The sequence below is a fragment of the Pezoporus flaviventris genome, unplaced genomic scaffold (genome assembly GCF_033815535.1).
Source record: "Pezoporus flaviventris isolate CSIRO_AGI_PZ_B2104156 unplaced genomic scaffold, CSIRO_AGI_Pfla_v1 ptg000023l, whole genome shotgun sequence".
In the NCBI taxonomy this organism is placed as follows: domain Eukaryota; kingdom Metazoa; phylum Chordata; class Aves; order Psittaciformes; family Psittacidae; genus Pezoporus; species Pezoporus flaviventris.
In genome coordinates, this window is record NW_026892571.1 from 8,998,706 (window position 1) to 9,005,607 (window position 6,902).

The following is a 6,902-nucleotide window of genomic DNA, read 5'->3' on the forward strand; positions in this document are numbered from 1 at the left end:
CTGTCCCAGCCGCACCAATGCTTCCTGCCTTCCCGCGGATCTCTACCGGTAACTCCAACCAGTTCGCTGAATATCCCGGGTTGAACAAGCGCCGAGGCATCGGAGCCGGCAGACACACACGCCGATAACAACACCCGTTGTTAACAACCCCCTGCCCAGCCGCTGCCCTGTCTGTGCATCACACCCGGCAACCCGCGCTGCGGCCCCCTCCGCACCAGCCACTGTCCCAAAGCCGCGCCGCTTCCCACAGGAGCGCGGCTCCTCTCCGCCGGGAAACGCGGTGACCACAGCGCCCGATCCCGACCCGCACGTGCGTTTCCCGCAGCCCCACCAGTGGGCACCAAACGGCGGCGCGAAGCCAACCGGGGGCAGCTCCCCGGAGCGGCGGGCGCAGCGCGGATCCCAGCCGGCACCACCGCGGGGCCGGGGGCCGAGGCGCACCGGCTGCTCTCGGGAGTGCGCCCCTGTCCCCGCTCAGCCAGGCCGGTCCCACCCGCCGGGGGCTCCGCTGCCTTACCATGGCCGAGCCACGGTAAGTGGCACGGCGCGGCTCCCCAGGCGCGGCTCCTCATCGCGGCGGCGGGGCAGGACGGAGCCGGGCTGGGCTGGGCTGGGCTCGGCTCGGCGGGGTGCGATGCGGTGCGGTGCAGGAGGGACCACGCTCTCCGCCCGTGGGGCTGCGGCGCTGCCTGCCGAGGCGCGGCGGGAGCGCAGGACGAGCTGCCCCCGCCCCACGGCTCCGCTCCGCCCCGCCCCGGGCAGAGGGGCTGCCCGCACCCCGCTCCTCCCGCACCCCGCTCCTCCCGCCGCGTAAAGCTGGGTCCGTCGCGTCCCGTCCTGTCCAGGGTGGAGGTGGCTCTGCCGCCCCCCGGCAGCCTCATCCCGCAGCCTCCTCCCAGAGCGCTCGCAGCCACGTGTCCCCCGAGTTTTATCTTTGGGTAGGGCAAATCTCCCTCGATCCCGGCAAAGACGTTGTGATGCTCTTGGCTTGTAAAGCCAGGTTCGGGGGTCTGTGTGCTTGTTTGTTTGTGTCTGCGCGAAAATGGCAGAAGGGAACAGGAGCTGCACTGCAAGGGCATTTTTTTCTCGCAGTGTCAGCCCAGCTCCTTTGCACAAATAGAGATTTGGCAGCTGAAAATTGGCCCTGTGACCCTCAACAAACCTCAGACTTGGCAGACAAGGCCACCACAACCAGCTCATCATCTGAACTTGTACAATACCTGTTATTGGACTGAGCATAAAAGCAGCATCTCCAGGTGTGCTCACCTTCCACAGCTGGATCTGCCCTTTGTGTTTTGGGGGTTTCAAGCTACACTGCCTTCCTGCAGCTTCTCCTTTGGAAAGTGCCTGTAAAAATCTCATGTAAACATGAGGCTCGGTACTGATAGCTGCAGGCAGGATTTCAGACCAGACCTGCTTTTGGAAATGAAGAGATATTTCTCCAACTACCAGCACTCAGCTTCAACTGCAGCTCCAGGGTCTAGCTAGATCCCCTCCATCACCAGTGCTTCCAGGTCTGCACGAGACAAGTGTCCTCCATTCCCACTGTGTAACTGTGTGGACTCCATGCTGTGCCCTAAGAAATGTGCCCCACAGCCACTGCTGATGTAACTCACAAATTGAATCCAAATCCACAGGGCAAGGCCCTTTGGTTTGGCCTCCCCATCTTGATGTAACTTCTGGCTACATATGTCAGCAGGTTTGACTCCAAGAGACAGAGTCTGTTGAGTGAGATCCATGGCGTGGATTCAAGGCAGACTGCTGCACTTATCCAACACCGCTCAGGCTCTGTGGGTCGCCCTGAGGGACATGACTGTGAGCTCTTCAGGCTGTCCTTTCTCAGAAGAGAACTGCACTAGAATGAGGTGATCCAGAGTACACACAAGTTCAGAGAAGTAATTTGGTTTGTAGCAATCTATTTCATGTCCTTTAATCACAATTTAGGTACTTGCACCTGGAAAAGGGGCATCTTCGGTAGCGTATAGATGCAGGAGAAACCAGAGCATTCAACAAATTGCAGTATGTTGCTTGCTGTGTATTTATCATCAACTTGTCTGATAGGACCCATTTTTTTAAAGATCTGAGCATTTTTGGCAAACATCTTTCAAGTGATTTCTCAAAACTTTGGCGGTATTTTCAGCCGTTGCAGCACACACGCCTTCCCAGGCTGCCAGGCCTCGGGTTTGTTGCATGCATTTGTTCATCACTATAGTAACTGAAAGACAGATAAAGAGTAATATTAAGAAAAGTAAAACTGAGACCAAATTCACAAAGAAACACCTTGTCTGGATTTTCTCAGACTTGCACCACCGAGGACGAAGTGGATGGGGCTGGTCGAGGTGGAGCTGAGATGGGTCATTTAAAACTGGAAGCTAAAGTGTTCCTGAAACAATTTGTGTTGCTTCATTTCCTTCTCTGTAGTATTAACATGAGCTTTCTGGTCAAGTCATTATTCTAGCCTCCAGCTTCAATACTGAGTTTACATATATGTGTTTTGATGTCTGTTCATAGAACCAGCGGTGGTAGCTCAGTTCTCACAAGATCTGAGTCCTCAGAGCAATTTGCTCACTTGCCTTTGCCATCGTTCTCAGTCAGAATCTCCAACAGCAGCTACTAATGAGCCTGATAACAGGGAAAGCATCAGGGTGCAGAGCCCTAAGCCAAGCACATGCTGCAGTTTGCACGTGAGCAGGCAAACTGAAGCTGGATGTGTTTATGCACTTTCCTAGCAGGTGTTTAAATGCTTCACTGGATTGAAGACCAGCAGCACCGTGGGGCAGGATTAAAGATGCTCCATCAAGCTGGAGAGTGATGGAAAAGGCAACCGAGCACTCCCTTTCCTGCTGGCACTGCAGCAAACTCCTGCACCAGCCTTGCTGTGCACTTAGAGAACTGGAATGCTAGAAGGCAGATTTAAAACCTGCAGTCAGAGGAAGGTCTTCATATCTTGGGCCTCCATCTCCTCAGCACCAGTGGTTAGAGCCAGGGACAAACCATGCTGTGCTGGCAGGAGTATTGGTTGTGTCCTGCTGGAGGTTTGGGCAGCAATCCCAGCCTGCACCCATCCACTGCAGGAGCACTGGGTCCTGGTTGAGCTCTCTCTGCCACCCAGTTCCTCACCCCGACCCTTTGGTGTGCCCATAACACCAATACGTTAAGGAGAGTAATAACCTACACCCTGAATTCCAGGTGTATACAGAACCATTTCCCCATCCAGGCAAAACCTATAGCTACAACAGCAAAGTGTTTTGCTGTCTGCAGAGTGGGCTGGATGGAGAGCCAAGGGAGTCACTTGCAGAAGCTTGCATAAAGATACCCAAGTATGAGCAGTGCCTGAGCAGAGCGGGGTTACCTGCCACTGCTCCACAGCAGTCCTGGTCTCAAGATCCCAGCACTCACTTTGCTTTATCAGATGCAAACCATGGAGTGGGGAATGGATTTTGATGCATGGAGGAAGTGGAGTGCAAGACCCTTCCATCGCTGCGTATTCCTGAAGCCCAAAACCAAGTCATGCTGAACCCCAATGCCGTCATCAGTTTTGGTCATAGTGCATCACATCTCCTTTTAATGCCACTTCCTCTCTAGGATTATCAGTTTATTCAGCCTGAATGAGATGCCTATAAAAATGTAATTAAATTATTTAAAAGAAAAATTGGAAAGGATTAGAGAGGGAGATAAGGCAGTGGCTTTTTCTTCTTTTTTCTCCCTTCTCCTTTTTCCCTTCTGTAACAATAATAAAGCCAAAGATCTAGTTGAGAAGAAAAGTGGCTGAGTGATTCATCAGGACTGAATCACAGTCACTATGCAGTGGAATTCACTGCCTTCACTCCTGCAGTAGTAACTCAGCCACTGCTTTAAATCACTGGCTGTGCTTTCAGGCACAGATATAAGACAGAGGGAGATAAAATCAAGTTAACAGAGAAGCTTTTTGGTGTGCACTGTGTGTTGCCTTTGAACACAGCACGGTCTCCTTTGCCCAGTTGCGTGGGATGGGTTTTATTGAAAAGAGAGCCTGAATAAATGAAGTTTCTTATGGTTCTACCTGCCATTAGATGCAGCCCTCCCACTCTTCTTTCTTTCTATTTGATTTCATAGAACTTCTCTCTTTCTATTCGATTTTAAGTGCAAGCTTCCCCGCTCTTGCTGAGAGGTTACCTCTGAAGTCAGCACTCTGCTTGGGCCACAGCACCTCCTGGTACCCAGATCTAAGCTGAAAAGTCCAGATGCAGAAGCTGAACACTTCAGATTTCTCAGCAGTTTGGATCCCAGTCCATTTTGTGAGGGAAACCATTGTGAAGAGGCAAGGCAGGAGGAAAATTCTGGTCTACATCTGATTCACAGCATCAGCTGATTTGGTGCTTGTCCTTACTTAGAATTATGTCTCACTGTTGTCACCCCCTCTATTCTTTACATTACTCATATTTAGTCCAGGGAGCGCTCCGGGTGCTGCAGCACAGCCATGTATCTAGGTTCTGAGACTCATGATAAAAGTGCTCAGCCTGACCTAAGGTGGGAAGAAGTTCAAAACTGAAGTGATTGAAAAGAAGGTCATGTTAGTGATACCTAAATGGAGAGGCCTTTAAATAAACTCCTGCATCTATGGTATGAAACCTGACTGTTTGCAGTGCACTTGGATTTATTCCCCACACTTTATCATGCTACCTGGATATATTAACCTAATATCCAGTTTAAGGTAGATCTGACTTTAAGGTTTAAAGCAGAACATTTGCATTCACTTTGAACAGTGTAACTACCACTGTTCATAATACAGACATCGTTAAAGCAAGTTTCATCTGAGGGGCACGAAGTCTTTTTGTAAGCATTGAAATGCCCTCTCAGAGCAACCCTTTGAGGTATTTATTATCTCAGGACCAGAGAAGAAACCAAAGCAAGGGGCAACCATGGCATCATGAGCTGGAGATGGAGCAGGGCCAGGCAGCTCCCTGCAGGACAGGGCAGCCCCTCCGCAATGGGTAGCTTGAGCTGTCTTTTACAAAACCCTCTTTCTTCATCAACTGCACAGCCCCAACTTTCAAATGGCCAGAGATAAGTAAGACCACCTACCTCGTTCCTGGTTCCAGTCATAGTATTCCACAATATCCAGACAGAATATTAAATAAGTCAGGTATCAGGGCACAAGTTTGTCTTTTTTTATGGGAAATAATGGTTTTTTTTGAGACAAATTTCACATTTACAGTCCATGAGCTGGAAGCTACTAAACAATCCTTTTATTTAAGGGATTTAAAGATGAGAGAGGTGAAATGACAGTTGATAATAAAGCATCCTCAGCAGACGTAGGTACCTGCAGAAGTGCTGAATGCTGCTGTAGCTCAGCTGCAGAGGATGCAAGGCAGCGCCTGTGCTGGGGCTGTTTCTCCTAGGCTGCCTCTTCTCCTCCCTCCAATAAGGCCACGTCTGTTCCCACATCCTCGCAGGCTGGCATTGCTGCTTACTCTGGGTACATTTTGGGTTTTCCTCTCAAGCGCTTGCACAGCGACTCCCAAGTCAGAGCAGTGTCTGATGGGGTTGGGTCCTCTGCTCTTCAGCATCATCTGGCAATTCCTCCAGTTCCTCCTGGGAGTCCTGGTCCATCTCAGTCCTCTCTCTGCAGCCACAGATGTGTGACAGAACTTTTCATCATTTTGTTTTAAATGGTTTTTAAAAATCCCGTTTCTAATGAAAAATTTCCACTTGGTTCTTTTCTCCTGCAAAGACGTTTTGAATGAAAAAGACCTGCCTAGGAAGCAGCAATACATCTCCTGCCTCCTGCCATTCCCCCCAGTGCTGAGAGGACCCAGCTTCCCAGCCCCAAGGCATGGTTGGGTGCTTGTCTTTCTGCACTGAAGGAGATACTGGCTGCTGCTGCTGGGAGGTTGGGACCACACTGCTGAAACCAGAAACCAGATTCTGGTATAAACTGGCAGAAGACAGGGAAGTCTCAGTGCAGGGGAGCTTCGTGGAGGCAGCTGCACACTGGGGACACCAGCATCACCTCTCCCACCAGGCAGCATGGAGCCCCTCTTCCTATAAACCCCCACTGAAAGGAGGGAGGGCAACACAGACCCTTTCCCCTCCTCATCCCTGCTAGAGCACATGGATGAGCATGATGTGGAAAATGCAAGCAGCAAGGAGCCAAGCTCTGTGTGGAAACCTCCTGAAGCAAGGGCCATGCAGTCCCCTACCACGTGTGAGCTACACCAGCCTGTAACCCTGGCTGCGTAGGAGCCCTCACTGGGCTTCATAATTCATATGCATATGAGTCTGTATATATTTCCGTGAGTACTGCATCTCCACGTGAATGAGGATAAGTATATGCAAGTGTGAATAAAAAAGCTGAGTGAATCATTCATCATGGATTATTGATAGGATTAATTTTACCTCTTTTTCTACTCTCAGGATGCCCACAAGACCCCCCCCCCAATTTATTTTCCCTCTTTCATTAAATATTTCTGAAGATGAAGTAGATGAGAACCAAGTAATTTCTCTCCTCTTTGCTCGGCTGAATGAGATAGTTGCAGTCAGGTCAACCACTGTAAATTCCCACAACCAAGTGTCTTCTCTGGCATCTGAGCCTAAAAGCTTCAACATCTTTCCCCCTGAATATTCACACGTAAAGTGCAGTCATGGGGATCTCAGAGGAAAATGGTCTCAGAGAGGGGGACAAGCAGAAATGAAGGGGTTTCATGAGCTAGCTGGAATGACTGCCAGCTGTGTCAGACAGGGCTGTGCTCGGCTGCTGGGTAAGGGAAGGACTGTGGGTGTGCGAGCTCAGCTCAGCAGGTTCCACGCACACGTGTTTGGAGACTGTTTGAGCTCCCCTGCCTGCCAATGGGGACAAATCAGCTCCTCCGTGGACTCCAGGCAAAGTCCTGAGCCTCCACACTGCCTGCACTGGTCTTCCA

The 6,902-nt window shown here is 50.7% G+C and overlaps 1 protein-coding gene across 3 annotated transcripts in view; it reads right to left on the bottom strand.

Moving 5' to 3' along the window:
* Positions 1 to 620, bottom strand: part of HTR4 (5-hydroxytryptamine receptor 4) — a 130,798-nt gene extending 130,178 nt beyond the window's left edge. For all 3 annotated transcript variants that reach the window (XR_009743974.1, XM_061456606.1, XM_061456608.1), the window contains exon 1: positions 518 to 620. The gene's annotated coding sequence lies outside the window, so the exon portion shown is untranslated. The remainder of the gene's footprint in view (positions 1 to 517) is intronic.
* Positions 621 to 6,902: the final 6,282 nt, after the last annotated feature.